This window comes from Callorhinus ursinus, unplaced genomic scaffold (assembly GCF_003265705.2).
Source record: "Callorhinus ursinus isolate GAN/ISIS: 27379988/994484 unplaced genomic scaffold, GSC_fseal_2.0 scaffold1, whole genome shotgun sequence".
In the NCBI taxonomy this organism is placed as follows: domain Eukaryota; kingdom Metazoa; phylum Chordata; class Mammalia; order Carnivora; family Otariidae; genus Callorhinus; species Callorhinus ursinus.
This window is the reverse complement of record NW_027397063.1, coordinates 127929079-127947919: the sequence shown is the minus strand read 5'-3', so window position 1 is coordinate 127947919 and position 18841 is coordinate 127929079.

The window sequence follows — 18841 nt, the reverse complement described above, 5'->3', positions numbered from 1 at the left end:
CATATTTATTTCTGCCTATTTCCTTACTAGCTTTTTATCCGTGGATAAAATGAAAACCAAATATAAAGTCAAAGCTAAGATGCACAGTGATAATTTGCAAGCAAACGACTGTAAGCTGTGCCTATGGAGTTCTGTCCCTAAAATGGATGAATAAGACAAACTGCAGAATATGTGCAATTGTAGCTGGTAGCTGCTATAACTCTACCCTTTCTCTACCAGTTCAGAAAGCATACTAAGATGCAAAAAGAGTTGTAATATTCCAAGACTAATCTTGAATCAGTACTGATTTATGTAAACACCAGTCTTCACAAATGTTTTACTTTGACGACTACTGATTACAAAATATTAGTGACCTACTTCTCAATATTTAGTTGGGGGTTGAGAATTGAAGTCATAATTAGAACACAGAATAGTTTATTTAACTCTAGGGCACCTCTTGTTTTAGTGTTTTTTTCTTTTTTAAATTGAGATGAAATTCTCATAAAATAAAATGAACCATTTTAAAGTGCACAGTTTAGTGGTGTTAGTGCATTCACAATGTTGTGAAACCACTGCCTCTATTAGGTTCTAATCCCAAAGTTTTAGTATGCTTCTGATCTCTTATGCTAAATTTTACATAAATCTTGTATTAGATAATGGAGAGGCACTAGAGAGAGACCATTTAGGAATGACACTTCAGTAGAAAGTGATACATCCACCTTCTAGGAAAGCGGTGGATTTGGAAAAAGGCCACTCCATTATTCCATTCTTTTGGCAAATTGATAAATACTTTTGATCAGTCATTCAGTCATCTACTTTGGGTATTCAGACAAATGAATGTCTCAGTACATGCATACACACACACACACACCTTCAGACATGTCTACTGCTGCTAAAATGTGGAGGTATTTGTTCCAATCATAGGAGTGGCAAGTAGCAGCATAGATGGAAATTTGTATACAGTCTTAAAGATTATTTTATTTTGTTGTGCTATAGCATTTCAAAGATGGCTTTTCCATAGGTTAAGTTGCCAATCATTGATCCAGAATGACTGCTCAGATATCCCCATGGCATCAACCATCTGTCAGTGGATCCAGCTTTTGAGGTGTTAGGATGATGGTTGTTGATAGACAAGAAGAATCTGTTGTAACTAACTGTTCATCTCCTTTTCTCTGGCAGATATTCTCATAAATGGGTTAGAGCTATTATGAGCAAATTGCAGATGTTCAGTGGAGGAAAAAGCTCTGTGCTCTGTGTTTTTCTACTTAGGTTGCATTCTGATTTATTTACAGTATGAATTTATTTTGCAGCCCTGATCTCCATTAAGTTTCACTGCTATCCTTCTTGTATTATGTTTTCTTGAAAATCTTTGTAGTAAACCAAAGAAATATTTCTGAAAAACTATTTGCAGGTATTCTTTGTGGAGAATGAAAGGAAAGTATTACTGGATAGGAATCTTTCCATTTAACCTGAATGCTAGAACTGTCAATGTAGGAAAAATACTGAAGAGGAGAGAAGAGGAGGATACTTTCAGAGTTAAAACATACCAACAACAAAGGAAACAACTTAAAAATTTGAGGAAATAAAATTTTTAAAAATAAAAAAACCCCCAAACTTCTGTAAAAGAAACAGAATAAGCAAAGTGAAAAAAAACACATAGGATGAGAATCAAGTATATGTAAAGTAAATTACACATGAATGTGGAAAACAAAAGCCACCTAACAGGCAACTCACCTAAAAGGAATCTCTCTGCTTTAATAAACACAAGAAACTCAAGATCACTAAAAAACAAACGTATGCAAGTCAAATCCCAGATCAGATAATTAACACCATTTCAAACTGACAAAGTTGAAAAAGACTCAAATACCAAATGCTGGAGAAGTAGGGAAATACCAAGTCATATTATGATATTATGGGTTGTAATGTCAGTTGGTTATATTTAAACACCTCAGAGATCAACTTGACAATACCAAATATAATTGAATGTTTACATACTCAATTATTATTCTCCTGGCTGTAATTCAGGGTAACCTAATAGAGATCACCAGGAAAAACAAAAGGATGTACGTTCCAGAATTATGAGCAGCATCAATATTTTACAAAGAACTTAAATGTCAACCACATGAGTGATGATAATATTCTGCTTTTAACAGTAGGGAAGATTAAATATGAAGGGCTTTGTGCTGAGATAAAGAAGATATTGAATACAATTAAAACATATATGTGAGGGGAAGGGTTATCAGGAAGGAGTGAAAGGAGAGGGAAAAGGTGGTCCAAATAGTGAAATCATGGCCGTAAATATTAATTGGTTAAACTTTTTAATTAAAACACAGTGACTACTGGCCACCTGGGTGGCTCAGTTAAGTGTCTGCCTTCAGCTCAAGTCATGATCCCAGGGTCCTGGGATCTTGTCCTGCATCAGGGTCCCAGCTCAGCAGGGAGTCTGCTTCTCCCTCTCTCTCTACCCCTCTGCTTGTGCATGCTCTCTCTCATGCACTCTCCTGGGCTCTCTCTCAAATAAATAAATAAAAGCATTAAAAAAACCCCCACAGTGACTACCAAATTGGATTTTAAAAAGTAGAGGAACAAAAATAGAACAACATCAAAAAGCCCAATTTTTATGCTATTTGTATGAACTACACTTGAAACACAAGTTTATAGGAAGGTAGAAAATAAAATAATTTAAAAACCAAAGTGTTTCTGGGGGTTTAGTGTTGGCAGAATACCTTTCATATACTCTTTCTACTTTTCTGCAACTTAAATTTAAGGTATAAATCTTTGAAACAACATATATTTGCGTTTGGGTGGTCACCAAGAGTAGACAGACATTCCAGACATAGAAGCATTCATAACATCTCCATCCCTGGGAAGGTATAATAAATCTTTTTTATGCATACATGTAATAATATAGCTTCAATAAGCAAAGGAACATAATAAAATAGTTTTAATTTTAATGCATATCTCTCAGTAGCCAATAAAATAAGTGCATACAGATATCAAGAAGGATATATGTCATTTGAGCGATACAATCAGCAATTGATATATATAGGACACGACACCCAACAGCTGCAGAACACACATTCTTTTCAAGTACAGATTTGAACATTTATAATCATTGGCTGTGGGTTTAGCCAGAGAGTAAGTTGCAATGAGTTTCTTAAAAAATTACAGCATACAAATTATATTCTTTGATAATTGTGAAAATGAAAATCAAAACCAAAATGACACTGGAAAATTTCCAAATAATCATTTCTAAATAACCCATTAGTCAAAGAGGATGACAAAATGGAAATTGGAACACATTTTGAAATAAATAATAATATATGAAATTATGTGAGATATAAACCATAAATGTATATATTAGAAATACCTGCTGCATGCTAATATTCTAAGATCCAGCTCAAAAAATTAGCAAGAGAATAACAATTAAAATCCAAAAAAGAAAGAAAAAAGCATTAACCAGAAATTAATGAAATGGAGAACACAATAAAATCCACAAAACCCATACTCACTTTTTTGGAAAAGACAAATAACTTGAAAAACTTGGTAAGACTGATCAAGAAAGAAGGCATAAATAAATGATATTATATAAATACATTGATATATTTTGGACAAATTCTTAGAAAAACAACTCACTAAAATGACACAAATATGGGAATGTCCTATAGCAATTAAAAATTATTAAAGATCCTCCTACAAAGAAAAATCTAGACTTAGATTGCTTCATTTGTGAATTTTTCTAAACATTTAAGGGAGAATTACCACAACTCTTCCAGAGAATGAAAGATGATGAAGCCACTTCCTAATTCATTTTTTTGAGGCCAGAAGATGGTCATGAAATACTATTGAGGAAATTTCATGAAAGAAAAATTAGTCTTTCTCATCTACATAGATGGAAAAATCCTAAACAAAAATACTAGCAATATAAATCTAGTGTTACATAAAAAGGCTAATATATTATGATCTATTTGGTTTATACTAGGAATATAGCAGTAGTTTATTTGAAAATGAATCGACGTAATTCACAATTACAGAAAAGACAAATTATATAATTTCAATACATGTAGGAAAAACGTGATAAAATTCAAGTCACTGATTGTTCAATAAAAATCTTAGGACCAGAAGGATACATTCTTAATCTAATAAATGACATCTTTAAAATTTTAGAGTAGTTACAATACTTAATAGTAAAATTTTAAGGCTTTCTCCCCTGATATTTGGAGTAAGACAATATTTGATATAATTCTTTTTATTGAATGTTGTACTGAGTATCCTATTAAGCATAATTTGCCATTAAAAATAAATAACATTTGCAAGAACTAGAGTGGAAGAAGTGATAATGTTATTTGTAGAAAACATAATTGTGTATCTAGAGAGTCCAAGAGAATCTGCAGATAAATGTTACAATTATTAAGTGAATTAAGTAAGGTTTCTGGATACAGTAGAAAAACTTTGAAAAATCAATACTACTATTATGTACTGGAAAATTAAATTTTAAAAATATAAGGTAGTATTGAAACACCAAATATCTAAAAATCTAACAAAACATGTTTAAGAACTCTACACATAAACTATAATATAATTGAGAAAAAATAAAGCAGGCAAGGAAATTGAGGAATATACCTTATTCATGATTTGAAACAATATATGTTGTAAAGCTATGCATTCTTCTCCCAAAGTGTCTAAAGATAAAATGCAACATTAATCAAAATTCAACAGTTTTTGTAGAAATTAACAAATTTGATCCTAATCTTTGTTGGGAAGTTCAAGGGGCCAAGATGATCTTAAAGGATCAAAGTTGGCTGCTTTTTTTTGCTACTGACCATCAAGTCTTACTACAAAACTATAGTAATTATGAGCATGGTATTGGCACAGTATAGATAAAAAGAACAATAGTGATTAGCAAGCACAGAAGATTTTCACAGTCATGGATAATTTATTTATAGGAAAATGGCACTTTTGAACAGCATTTACTATAACGTCAATGGAACTTCCAAATGAAGAAAAGGATATTGACTTTGAACATCATGCACAAATACCTGTCCCCACATAAATAGAATTTTGAGGAAAATAAATACAGATCCAAAAATGTGTGATTCCATTCATATAAAATTTAAAAATTAGTTAGAAACCTTCTATGAATCAGAGATCAGGGTAGTGTTTGCCATGGTGAAGGAATGAGGAGTGGTGAATGAAGATACGCCCAAGAAATGCTTCTGGGTACAGATGGGGTTTAATTTCTGGAGGTTGGTGGTGGTTACATGGGTATATTCATTTTATGGAATGTCATTTATCTATGTTGTTAATTAACATTCTTTTCTTTTGGTATGCTATACCTCAATAAGAGATTATTTCAAAATGTGGTTAATTGATACTAACATTTATCAACTATGTGTGTCTGATAGGTAGGTGTATGCTTTATTCCCTGCACTTTTCTCCATTTCTAAAATAATTCTTAATTTATAAATAATAAAGAAAAGTAGAGCAAAACCATTGATAAACAATCATTCTCTTGAAAGGATTGAGCCTTAATATACAGATAGACTTTTCCTAGTGTCAGTAATCAATTTATTAATTCAATGAGTTAATTTAAGAGTTTAATCCTCCATTTTCCTGTTCTGCCCACTGCCTCTCTTACCCTCTTAAAAATAACCATCAAATTATTTTTTGAGTATGTATATCTGTATGTCAATATCTATATCTTCTTCCCCCGTAAAATGATAGTCTTTGTGGAATGTTCATGCTCAGGACTTTCTGTGAAATATATTCTCAGAGCTAAAGAAGAATCCAAGCATCTTAACTCCTGCCCCTTCTCCCAGAAAGCTGTTTATCAATGAGCTATGAATTGAAAGGCCACAGGAAAGTAACACTTAATGCTGTTTCTTAAGATCATAAAGGACTTATATATTTATTATATGAAAAGATAATTATCCATCTTCTCAGATATTCTACCTGTCTTATATGCTGATTTTTTAAAGAAACATAAATAGCTAATTATGAAATACAGGACTGTATGTAAATAGTTTTATAATCTTTTTTGTTTTTTTTTTTTACTTAACATAGCATGAACTTTTTCATGTAATTATATATGATGGTATTCTTTAATCCAGTGTTTTAGGATCTTTAGAAATACATTGAATTCATAGGATGTAAAGGGAACATTATCCTTATAATGCAATTATTTACCTAATATTCATGAGGGTGTGCTTGGGTGGCAGTGTTCACTGGTAAACTGTGAATTTTTATTTTCCTTGTAAAATAGGTCCAACTCTGTAGCATAGCTTGGATCTCTGATCCATTTTAAAGAAATGCCCTGTAACCTCTGAAACAGAGAGTGAACCTAATCAATCCAGAGAGAGCAGTGCTTTCTCTGAGGGGGTTGCATAATGAGTGACTCTAGAGCAAATCTCCAGTCTTACTTTCCAGGGTTGCTGCCCCATTTCTGTTTCTGAAGTTACCTTTTCCCCTCCTGTCTACTGAACTCAGGGGGTTCTTATTTCCCTTTCACCCCTCAGCACATAAAACCATGATCAGTTACTCTAAGACTTATATGGATTTGGGAAAAGTAAGCTCACTTCTTTCCAAACTTAATTATCGGAACAAACAGTATTCCAAAGTCATTTTTTGGCTGTCTTTCACTTAGTTTCTGTATTTACAACCTCGGTTTAACTTTAGAAGTCTTTAGAAATGCTGATTACATTCTTTGTGCTTAGCTTGACAGAAGGATGGATAAACTTGTTTATTAATACCACGTTATTTTTTGGTTATAATATACATGTTTAAATTGTAATTTTAAGCCAGCTTGTGCATCAATCCAAAGATCTCAATGTGCTGCTTCAGAGTATATCATCTGCTTTAAATTAAAGCATAATTTGGAAGCCCCCTCTGGTAAATGTACGAAAACCTACTTAGAGGACCGTAACCAGAAAAAGTTTTTGTAATTGAGCTAGAAAGAGAATTATCCATGGGCTTACACTCTCAACTTACTTTTTTCTTCCTGCTAGATTGAGTCTGTAGGTACTTTAAATGAAATAATCAGAAATTAAATACATATAAACTTCTGACCCAATGGGTACAATTCATAATAAACCGCTAGAACATAATGGAATTTACTGATTAAATATTAAAGACGATGTTTCAGTATGACGTTCTTTGGATGAAATAATACTTTTTTAAAGGAGTTCAAAATGATCTGAAATGCTGCTGTTCCTTCCTGGCAAAGATGGGATGTCTAAGTGAATTCTGGCAATTGGCTTTAGGGACTTCAAAGCTTCATGTTATCTATGAAGTGCTTCATCATCAATGCCCTGATGTAGCTGGTAATGTTTAGTCTAATTGGATTTAAATAGCTTATTGTGGGAAGTTTTCATTTGAAGTTATTTTTACAGCCTCAGCGATAATATCTAGAGTTACTGAGTGTTTTCCTAAGCATCTTTGCCGGGAGACAAATGGTTGTATCTGATCATCAGTTGATGATGGGATAGATTAATCTAATAACTTTATTAATCTTAATTTTTCCTAAGTATATGAACATCAGAGAGATCTAGTTCTCTCAATCATAAGATGATAGGCTAGCCCTGTGAGGTTGGGGTGGAGAGAAAGGACTGCCAGGAAATATATCTACCTTTCTCTCTACAAGAAATCTCAATACCCTTGATTCTGCCCCACTGGGGTAAGACAAAACAGGGACTGCTGGAAAACTAGATGATTGGGACAGGATCGCGGTATTCCACAGCTCACAGTCATTCACAAGGAAAAGTGAATGACTGTCTATGCCTCTCTCTTACATGGAGTCTCACTATGAGCCAATCATTGTTCTAAGTGCTTTGAAATAATAACTCATTGAGGAAGCAGTATTCATAATGAGGTAAACTCTGTTTTGTATTTATGGCTTAAAAAGAAAGACCGATGGTAACATCATAAAACAAGACCTAGCTATAGTCATAACATCATAAATCACAAAAGGCAGGCAGACGTGGGAGGTTAGAGCTCGTAGAGATTCCCTTCAACCAATCTCGACTGGGAGATAAGCTTTCTGCTATGAGCATGGTACATTGTGTCTGTCAAAGGACTGGACAGCCTCTGGGAATAACTGATCAGGAACAATTAGGAAAGTCAGAAGAATAAATGAACCCAAGTTTTGCTACTTTGCTCTATTCATTAAAGCATTTTACAGGTGTGGGGTGCCTGGGTGGCTCAGTCGTTAAGCGTCTGCCTTCGGCTCAGGTCATGATCCCAGGGTCTTTGGATCGAGCCCCGCATCAGGCTCCCCACTCCGCTGGAAGCCTCCTTCTCCCTCTCCCACTCCCCCTGCTTGTGTTCCCTCTCTCGCTGTGTCTCTCTCTGTCAAATAAATAAAATCTTTAAAAAAAAAAAAACATTTTACAGGTGTGATGGAATTCACTGGTTATTTTGGAAAGTCCCTCTGGTATTCAACAGAAGTCAACAGACTGTCTGTTCTTCACTTTTTAAAGGAATACAGCATGGACCCCAATTCCATAGATGCCCTGAAGTTACAGTAGGAATCAGTGATGATTTCATTGTTACCAGCCCTTAAGCATTTTGAAATAGAGTGAAAATTATTTTACTGCAATGGCCAGCAATTATCTCAGGGACTAGGAGGCTGTCAGGGTCACTAGGCAACACCTGGAGTTATCTTAAGCACATCAATTCTGAAAAATCAGGTTTAGAAGAAGCCATCTCTTTAACAAGTGATTATAACAGTTATCACTGGCAATATTATTTTTCTGCATTCAGATGAGATTTTTAGAAATAGTAGTATGAATCTAAATAATAACTAAAATACTTTAAAAAGAATTTAAAAAGGAAGAAATGAGTCCAAAAGTAGAATTATCTTATGTACTCCAGGACTGAAAGTCGATTTCTAGAATAGTGCTGTCCAATAGAACTTCTGTGATGTTGGAGGTGTTCTGTTATCTCTACTGTCTAATATCCTAGCCACTGGCCGCATGTGGCTGTTGAGCAATTGATATGTGGCTAATGGGATTGGGGAACTGACTGTTTAAATTACATTTAAATGTAAATTTAATTTAAATGTAAATACGTTCCAAGTAGTTACTGTATTAGGGCAGTTCTAATTCCTTTTCTAAAATTATAAATCATAATTGTGTATAAGAAAATTTCACACTGAAGAAAAATTGTATGTATTTTACGTTATACACTATAAATCATCACATGATTTATATGAACTATAAAAAGGAAACATTTGGTTAAATATATGAATTTCCAAAATTACATTTGGCAGTGTTTTAGTATTTCAAATATTTTTCCTATTGACATTATGCATTTTTAATTTTTTCAAGAAATGTGATTTTTGCTAAAAACATAACATATGGAGTGCCTGGGTGGCTCAGTCGTTAGGCGTCTGCCTTAGGCTCAGGTCATGATCCTGGGGTCCTGGAATCGAGCCCCGCATCCAGCTCCCTGCTTGGCGGGAAGCCTGGTTCTTCCTCTCCCACTCCCCCTACTTGTGTTCCCGCTGTCACTGTGTCTCTCTCTGTCAAATAAATAAATAAATATCTTTAAAAACATAAAATATAATTCTGGCAATATTGAAACATTTTTAATTTGGGGTTTTATTCATTTGCTGAGAAGAGCATAGTTTTTAAAGTTTCATTGAGATACAATTTACCTACCATAAAACTCACCTATTTAGTGGACAATGCAGTGTTTTTTAGTGTACTTGAGGAGTTTTGCAGCCACCATCATAATCGAAATTTAGAACATTTTCAATACCCACAAAAGAAACCTTATCCTATTAGCAGTCATTCCCCATTTTGTCCCAAGCCCCTTGTCACATCTTTCTCTATTGATCTGCTTATTCTAGATAACTGATAGGAATTGGTATTATATAATATGTAGTAATTAAATTCCAATATAATTGGAATTACATAATATGTAGTAATTGTAAAAAAAAAAGTAATATGTTTGCCCAAATAAAAAATATGAAGTATATAATATGTAGTAATTTCCACTGAGAGATGGATTTCTTCACCCCTAGAACCTTTTCTTTGCCTGAGACAGAATAAGTAAATATAGTTTAAAAATGATAAATTTTATTTATAGGAATGTTTATAAGATCCTGGAGAAGAGGGGAAAAAAAGTCCAATAAATCTTAATAGAGAAGTAGCTTAATTAATAAAGCATCTACAAAACCAGCACTAGAAACCTAGTCCGTAAAGTACTTTCTCTTTCTTCCGCCTATAGTCACTATACCTGAAGGTGCTCAGTGCAGACACAATGACATAAAGAATCGTCCTGGGAAACTGTAGTCTTCTTTAGCATGTTGTTGTTGTCTCTCAGGTTCCCTGTGCAGTCTCCCCTCCTTTTCAGGTGCTGCCTGTTCTGTCATGGGAGTTCAGAAGGATTGTGTCAAGCATACCAAGTGTTGTGGTTAGTGAGGGAAGGTGTCCTCTTCTGATTTTCTAGTGGTTTATTCTTTAAAAGGAATACCAAGGCAGATCTGTTTCTGTCTCAGTGTTTTAGGGAGTTTTAAGTGGATAACTTCTTATAACTTTTGCTTACTTTTTTCCCTCTTGCTTTTCTTCCACATATGTTCAGATAGGTATACATTAAAGGGGACTAGAGGGCAGATGCCTCCCCCAGAAATGATGACCTGGTCAGAATTTCTCCTTTTTGCTGTGGAATAAGACCATACTGTGGGGTCCAATCAACTTATTGTGTCCTGGTCTTTCTCCTTATAGTATGTTTTTATCTAGAAACTGCCTCAGTCCCTCATGAAAGTTGGTTTCCAGCAGGTCAGACTCCTCAGTTTGTCAGACATGTCCAGCTGTTTTGGAACACCAGATCTTTGTGTAGTTAAAGTTGGGAAATCCACTAAATTTCTCTTTGTTGCGCCGTAGGACCTCTCAGTAGAGAGTAGGGGTGAAAATCTGTGCGTGGAGCGATCTTGTGGTGGGGCCACCTACACACAGCTTCTGCCACCCCAGATTTTGACTACTGTGGAATTCTCCTGTTACATAAATAGCTTTTTCCTTACATCTGGGATGGTAGTTCCCAATTGTCTAGTAATGCCAAAAACCATTATGTTTCTCCTATCCAGTAAGTTGACTTCTTAAAAGTCTATTTTACAATTAGAACTAAATATAGTCAAATGCTTGTCTAGAAAGTTTATCTTGAGAAGGGCTATATGTCAGTGGTAGCAAGACAACTAGTTGGAAAATTAAGCATTGTGTGAAATATTACAAGTAAAATGTTCAACCCATTCAGAGTTATTTGGTGCTATGTGATCCAGAGACAGATTAACTGGTTTTTGTTTATAAGAATCACCATATTCTGTCAAAGAGGAGTGGTTTGTTTGTATGCCCAAAGGTACTTGCTACGCTAAAAATAAGATATAAATTGAATTTTTAAAAAATTGCTCATTCTCGTCACTGACACCATGAAAAAAAGAGAAGGATAAAGAGTTTGGACTTTCTTGAAAAACTATATAAGTCAGTATTAAAATAATTATTTTATTTCTTATTTATTTATTAGAAGAGCGCACAAGCAGGGGGAGCGGCAGGCAGAGGGAGAGGGAGAAGCAGGCTCCCCGCAGAGCAGAGGGGCCCGATACGGGGCTCCGTCCCAGGACCCTGGGATCGTGACCTGAGCCGAATGCGGATGTTTAACTGACTGAGCCACCCAGGCACCTCCACCCCCCCAAGAAAAAACATTTTAAAGGATCCAATATATCCAGGCCTATGAAGGAAAGAAGAAAATATCTTCCTTCAAGAGCTATGGAATTTAGCAGACACTTTTTCTGACTTGAGGGTTTTTTTTTTTTTTTTTGATTGGGAATATTAGATGTTAGATTTTATCCACAAAATTTTTTTGGCCTCTAACCTTATTGTATGGACAGATGTGACCAGCATACAAAAGATGACACTATTCTGGGGGTAGAGCAAGGCAAAGAGCAATAGCTGTTCTGGGTTGTATCTTCATGGGGGAATAAGGATGCTGATTTCAGGACAGAGATACTTATTTCTCCTGTTTGAGAAACTTCATGTTTTCTAGATTAGTGGTTATAAGTATTACTCAACTGTTTCCTTTCTCCCTTCACTTCCTTTGTCCTCTAACCGTAAAGAATGTATCAGGAGTAGAATTTACAGAGATAGTCTTTTAACTAATATACTTATGGCATGAGACTTAAGCCTTCCTAAGTTCTTTTGATTATTTTTTTTTTCATTCTACAAACATGTACTGAGTTTAGAAATGATTGGAAATAGGAGGAGAGTTAGTAAAACAGATGAGTGATAATGGATAGTTTGACACTGGAGGAAACAGAGGCAATGTTTTCCTGCGCCTTGGAACCATACCCTCTTGGTTGGAAGGAGGGACTTCAGATATTTTTAAGAGAAACTGGTGCTTTTGCAGGAGCAGTGGCCCAGTATGCTGCTGAAAGTTCTAATATAGTCTGTGAATTCTGATATCAAAGCCATTTTTTTTTTAACCTAATGAATACTCTCCCCTCCCTGTGGCCCTGGGTGAATTCCAACTGAAAGCAAGAACAGTGTCTCTTGATCCATGATTATAGATTTGTGTGGCCACATTAATATCCTGACAGGCACTGAAGATATATTGGGAGAGTGAAAAGCATAGTCCAGTAGGTTACATTTGACCTGGGTATTAAAGGATGAGCAGGAATTTTCCAGGTAGTATGGAACAGAAAGGGAATAGAGTTGTTGAAATAACACCTTGGGAGAAAGGTATGCACATAGGCAAAAACAACCCCCCCCCAGCAAACAACAAAAACAAAACAGAAAACAAACAAAAACTTTCCGTTTTTATAATCCTTGGCTTGATGAGACCTTTGAAATGTGAGTAGGAGCTGGGTTCTTTCTTATTTTCTTTTATGCTATTCTGTAAGTTGATCTATGTGCGATGCCAAATGGAATTTGTGCTTGAAATTTCTTAATCCATTAATCTTCAGGTGTTTTTCACATTTTCCATTTGAGTGACTGCAGTAGATCCACTGACCCCTCAAAAAGTTGGTAAGGCAAAGAGAAAACAGCAGACTCCCTGGATGAGAAGTATTTATAGAAAAGGCAGTTCACTTAGAGTAATTACTCAGGGAAGTTAGGGGGAAAAGTATGGAGTGAATGCCCATCATTTAGTAGTTTAGAATTAAACCAAGTATAATCTATGGATACTGGATAGAGGTGACTTTTTAAAGTAAAAACCTTTCACCCTAGTAATGCAGACCTCTGACACCAGGGCCTGCTTCTGTGCTGAATCACTCAAACTGTGGCTCAATGTCCAAAACTCAATTTCTTTTGTTCAATGCCCTCTAAAGTATGGTCTCTCTGAGACTCAGCTTATCCTGGCAGAACTTTGCCTTATTGAATTTTGCTTGATTTGCTTGTCCTTTTTGAGTCCGATTAAAGTTTCCTCCTCTTTCCAGCACCTATTTCCTTCTGCTTCAAGCGAAGAGCTTGCTTAGTTAGCTCGATTTGATGTCCCTTGTGGGTTTTTCTCCTGTATGTTTCTTTATTGCAGAAGCCCTTTCTGATAGAAATGTGGCCTCGTGAGCAGATAATAACAGCTCTTGTTAACTAACAGTACTAACCCTTGCATGGCTCTTATTACTCGCTGGATACTGTTCTAAATGCTTTTCATAAATTCCATCGTCACAAAAACTGGCAAGTATCATTATTCTTCCCATGTTGTAGATAAGAAAGGGAGGCACAGAGAAGGAAGAGCTTGTCAAAGGCTCACAGAGTTGGTAGCAGAGCTCTGCTTCCATCCCAGTTGTCTGTGCTTCTAACAATATACTCTATAACCTGTCATAAAAAAAGCCAGGGACTTGGTGTAAATTCGCCTTCTTACTACCCACACCCTCCATGGAAAGAAGGTGGGTAGTTTAATCTTAATTTGCATATGAGAAAGGGTCAAAAACCTTATGTAACTAGCTCAAGTTACCCACTGGCTGAGATGTGTTTCAATTGCTGATGTCTCTAACATAAAATCCCTTGCTCTTAACCACTGTGTTTAGCATTTTTTTTTTTTCCTCAAAGCTGTGATCTAGAGCTCAGACCCAGACCTCCCCTTCTTCCTTGCATGATCTTATCTCATGGCTTTAAATAGTTATCTGTACTCTGATAATTCCCAGATCTGACATCTTCCCTGAGTTTCACATTCATGTATCAGGGGGTTTGTGTCAGGAAATACTTTCTGTAAGACCCAGCTAGTAAATAGTTTAAGATTTGTGGGTCATAGGTTATGTCTCCAAATAGTGTGAGCAACTTGAGTGTAGGAATTGGATCTTGTTTGTCCTATAGTCCCTGGTGCCTAGATCAACATCTGGCAAATATGGTCTCAGAATTTGCTTGTTAGCTGAACAAATAAATGGATATAAAATATTGTCCTTGAAAAGATGTTGCTGAAAACCTTGCTTATAGAAACTCTTCGCTAACGTACTCCTAATACACATTAGCGGCTCAGTGCAAGGGAACAAGTTTTTCTCAGAATCCTGGGACCTCCGAAAGAAATGGGTTCTCTCTCCCTACTCCTAAATACAGTACTTTGAAAAAAATTGTATAAAAATACAAGTGGCTATCATCACTGTTGGTATTAATTTTGATGTGCCTAGTTGGTTAGAATAGTACTTGGAGCCAGACAAAGCTGGTATCAAATGGTAATGCTGCCCATTAGTACTTTCATAACAATATGCAAATATTTAAGCTCTTAGCCTCAGTTATAAAAGATGATGTGAACGTTTTACAGCCTCTGTAAAAGGTGCATTATGTCATAAGTCGTATAAAAGATCATAAGGTTATTATGATTAAAGAACATATGTTCAAAGTAATACAGTGTCATACACTACTAGTTGCTCAATTAATGGTAGTTGCTCCTGTTGCTGTCCTCCTGTTAGTGTTATCCAGGCACATGAAATCATAAAGTGTGCCAAGACAGTGATGCTAGCCATGAAGAAGTTACTGTTCAAGTAGTTACTAGGATTAGAATATTTAACATCAGTGTGGTTGATATTGATTCATGCCAAAGGCAGGGTTCTGACACACTCTTCAAGAGAAGCCAGGTGAGATCATCAATCAAAGGTACTTACTGAGTCAGATGCCCTGCTAACAATTAGGGCAAATGAAGAGGGACCCTCCACCTTGAGGAGCATGTCATCTAGTTAACGAGATGGTATACCAAAGGGAGAGAAAATAGTGTAGATTCTAATGTAGTTTCTTGGTTAAAAAAAAATGTGGTCTAGCATTTTAGAAGACAAAAATAACCCATCTAGTTAGTAGGATCTTCAGAGGCTCCCTTCCTTTTGTTATAATCCTCATCCTAGAAAACTATCCATTATTTTCTTATTGTCAATATTTAGAGAAGGATAGCAGATGAAGCTAAGGAATACATTCCTCCTCAATGTTCCCAGTACCAAGCCCAGTGCCTGACATATACTACATGTTCAATAAAATCAGTTGAATAAATAAATGAATGAATAAAAAAGTGCTCAGCACAGAACATGGAAGGGATACGGGATTGCAATAATATTAATAGACTCTCTTCTTCCTTTATATTACATATTTAATTTCATTATCCATAACTAACTCATGTAAAAGAAGAGTAACTTCATCAGCATCATCTTTATCACAGCATAACAGCCTGAGATATTAGTGGAAATTTAAGTAAATTATCTTACCAAATCTTACCAGGAGCATGATGGTAGCTGAAATAAATATCTGGTTAGAGGCATCAATTCTTACTTGGTTCAAAGTTTCTTTCAAAAGTAACATGATTTCTTATTTCTAAAAATTTTTACTTAAATTCCAGTTAGTATACAGCGTGATAATACTCTCAAGTACACAATTTAGTGATTCAACACTTCCATACAACATGTGGTGCTCATCACAAGTCCACTCCTTAATCCCCATCACCAATTTAACCTATCCCCCAACCCGCCTCCCTTCTGGTAACCATCAGTTTGTTCTCTATATTTGAGTGTCTGTTTCTTGGTTTTCCTCTCTTTTCCCTCCACCCCTCCCCTGCCCCCACTGCTATGATCGTTTGTTTTGTTTCTTAAATTCCACATACAAGTGAAATCAAATTGTATTTGTCTTTCTCTGACTTATTTCACTTAGCATAATATACTCTAACTCTATCTATGTCATTGCAAATGGCAGGATTTCATTCTTTTTGATGGCTGAGTAACATTCCTGTGTGTGTGTGTGTACACCACTTCTTTTTTATCCATTTATCAGTTGATGGACATTTGAGCTATTTCCATAATTTGGCTATTGTTGATAATGCTGCCATAAACATCAGAGTGCATGTATCCATTTGAATTAGTATTTTTGTATTCTTTGGGTAAATACCTAGTAGTGCAATTGCTGGATCCTAGGGTAGTTCTATTTTTAACTTTTTGAGGAATGTCGATACTTTTTCCCCCACAGTGACTGCACCAGTTTGTATTCCCACCAACAGTGTAAGAGGATTTCCCTTTCTCTACATACTCAACACTTGTTTCTTATGTTAATTTTAGCCATTCTGACAGGTGTGAGGTGATATCTCATTGTAGTTTCGATTTGTATTTCCCTGATGAGTGATGTTGTGCATCTTTTCATGTTTGTTGGCCATCTGTGTGTCTTCTTTGGAAAAATGTCTGTTCAAGTGTTCTGCCCATTTTTAATGGGATTATTTGTTTTTATGAGATATATCATTTGCAAATATCTTCTCCCGTTCCGTAGGTTGCCTTTTAGTTCTGTTTGTTTCCTTTGCTGTGCAAAAGCTTTTTATCTTGTTGAAGTCTCAATAGTTCATTTTTGCTTTTGTTGTCCTTGCCTCAGGCAACATACCTAGCGAAAAGCTGCTAAGGCTGATGTCAAAGAGTGTACTGTGTTCACCTCTAGGATCTCTATGGATTCCTGCCTCACATTTACATATTTAGTCCATTTGAACCTATTTTTGTGTATGGTGTAAGAAAGTGATCCAATTTCATTCTTCTGCATGTGGCTGTCCAATTTTCCCAGCACCATTTGTTGAAGAGACTGTTTTTTTTCCATTGGATATTCCTTACTGCTTTGTTGAAGATTAATTGACCATATAGTTGTCGGTTCATTTCTGGGTTTTTTATTCTGTTCCATTGATCTATGTGTCTGTTTTTGTGCCAGTACCATATGGCCTTGTTGATCATAGCTTTGTAATGTAGCTTGAAATCTGGAATTGTGATACCTCCAGCTTCGCTTTTCTTTTCCAAAGTTGCTTTGGATCTTTGGGATCTTTTGTGGCTCCATACACATTTTAGTATTTAGTATTTTTGTTCTAGCTCTGTGAAAAATACTGATGGTATTTTCGTACGGATTGCTTGAAATGTGTAGATTGCTTTGGGTATTATAGACATTTTAACAATATTTGTTCTTCCAATCCATGAGCATGGAATGTCTTTCCATTTCTCTGTGTCATCCTCAACTTCTTTCATTAGTGTTTTACAATTTTCAGAGTACAGATCTTTTACCTCTTTGGTTAGGTTTATTGCTAGGTATTTTATGGTTTTTGGTGCAGTTATAAATGGGATTTATTTTTTTTATTTCTCTTTCTCTTCATTATTGGTGTATAGAAATGCAACAGATTTCTGTTGATTTTGTGTCTTGTGACTTTGCTGAATTTGTGTAATAGTTCTAGCAGTTTATTGATGGAGTCTTTGGGTTTTCTATATAGAGTATCATGTCATCTGCAAATAGTGAAAGCCTGACTTCTTGCCAATTTGGATGCCTTTTATTCCTTTTACTTGTCTGATTGCTGTGGCTAGGACTTCCAGTAATATATTAAATAACAATGGTGAGAGTGGACATCCCTGTCTTGTTCCTGGCTCCTAGAGGAAAAGCTCTCAGGTTTTCCTCGTTGAGGATGATATTAGCTGTGGGTTTTTCATATATGGCCTTTATTATGTTGAGTTATGTTGCCTCTAAACCTACTTTGTAGAGGGTTTTTATGATGATGTTAAACTTTGTGAAATGCTTTTCTGCATGTATTGAAAAGAACATATGGTTCTTTTCTTTTCTTTTATTAATGTGGTATATCACATTGATTGATTTGTGAATATTGAACCACCCTTGCAGCCCAGGAATAAATCCCACTTGATCGTGGTGAATGATTCTTTGAATGTACTGTTGGATTTGGTTTGCTCGTATTTTACTGAGAATTTTTGTATCCATGTATATCAGGGATATTGGCCTGTAGTTCTCTTTTTTAGTGGAGTCTCTATCTGGTTTTGGTATCAGTATAATGCTGTCCTCAACATGATTTCTTTTAGGTCTTAATCCTAATGGCTAATTTTGTACAACTGAATGCTCAAATTTTAACATGCCAAAGAATCACCTGGGGATCTTAATAAAAGGCAGAGTCTGATTCCAGAAGTCTAGGGTGGGATCCCAGATTTTTCATTTCTCAGAAGCTCCCAGATGATGTCGATCCTGCTGTTCAGGGACCACATCTTGAACATCAAGGGCATGGCCATGATTCAGCATATTTCAGGTGGTTCTTTTTTTTTTTTTTTTTAAAGATTTTATTTATTTGACAGAGAGAGACAGCAAGAGGGGGAACACAAGCAGGGGGAGTGGGAGAGGGAGAAACAGGCTTCCCTCTGAGCAGGGAGCCCAATGTGCTACTTGATCCTACAACCCTGGGATCATGACCTGAGCCGAAGGCAGACGCTTAACAACTGAGCCACCCAGGTGCCCAAGGTGGTTCTTTTCTTCACGGAATTAACTGCTGGCCATTTTGATGACCCTGTCATTATCTTGACTAATCTCAGAACCATCTCAAGCTGAAGTTCATGTATATACTTCAACATACTAATTTCTCATGGAGTGTCTAATTCTGTGGAGCTCTG